Source organism: Egretta garzetta, unplaced genomic scaffold, assembly GCF_000687185.1.
Source record: "Egretta garzetta isolate BGI_Z169 unplaced genomic scaffold, ASM68718v1 scaffold19, whole genome shotgun sequence".
NCBI classification, from domain to species: domain Eukaryota; kingdom Metazoa; phylum Chordata; class Aves; order Pelecaniformes; family Ardeidae; genus Egretta; species Egretta garzetta.
In genome coordinates, this window is record NW_009260768.1 from 1,738,201 (window position 1) to 1,739,048 (window position 848).

Genomic DNA, 848 nt, shown 5'->3' on the forward strand with positions numbered 1-848 from the left:
TGGTGTCCAGCCAAGGCCAACCCACCACACCTACATTTCCCCATCAGCCTTCTCCCAGCCTCATCCTCGGGGACTGCTCTGGCATCTGTATGGCTGGGAAGCCGACCAGGGCACATGCCACAGCAGCTTCTCATGGCCGCTGGGACACGTATCTTTTGGGTTCCCCCCTCTCTCTACAGACTGCTTAGTTGTTTAGGTTTAAATGCATGTTTCCAGCAGAAATGTCAAGATCAGGGTTAGAAGGAGCTGTGGGCCAAGAAGTAGGGGGCTAAAGAGGGAAAGCCAAAATTCACGTGTGTTAACAGCAAGAAATGCAATTCCATCAGGGCAACTCCCTCCAAAGTCAACCCGGAGGAGACCAGCAGCCAAGGAGGGACCCCGACTGCTGTCCCACTGCCAAGCTGCTTGCAGAGGGTCGAGCTGCGGGGTTGACTCCGCAGAAGCTGACTTTGCAGTAGGGCACCCTTTCATCAATGTGGATTGAGCTTGCAAGGGAAATCATTTGTTCAAAACCAAATCCATCTGAGCACCGGATGAGACACTGCGTTCACAACCACCCAGCGTTAGTTCTGTGGGACTCATCCAGATGGCCCGATGAGACTTCAAACTCACTTGGAATGTATTCCTACACCATTTGTAACCTCCAGAAAGCAGAGGGGGACTGCCAAAACCAATACCGTCCAGCTATGTGTAAAGTCTGCAGGGAATCAGAGCAGAAGAGGGACTGCACCGCTCCCACGGGCGATTCCTGCCAACCTGGATGCAGCTCACGAAAACCAGACGTGACTCAAAGATGTGCCAGAGTCTTTATCTGCACCGGCCAAAAACAAACTGGCAGAAACTGTTTC

The 848-nt window shown here is 52.6% G+C and overlaps 1 protein-coding gene across 1 annotated transcript in view; it reads right to left on the bottom strand.

The window, feature by feature from the left end:
* Positions 1–848, bottom strand: part of SLC39A11 (solute carrier family 39 member 11) — a 115,202-nt gene that overhangs the window by 85,799 nt on the left and 28,555 nt on the right. The window lies entirely within an intron of this gene.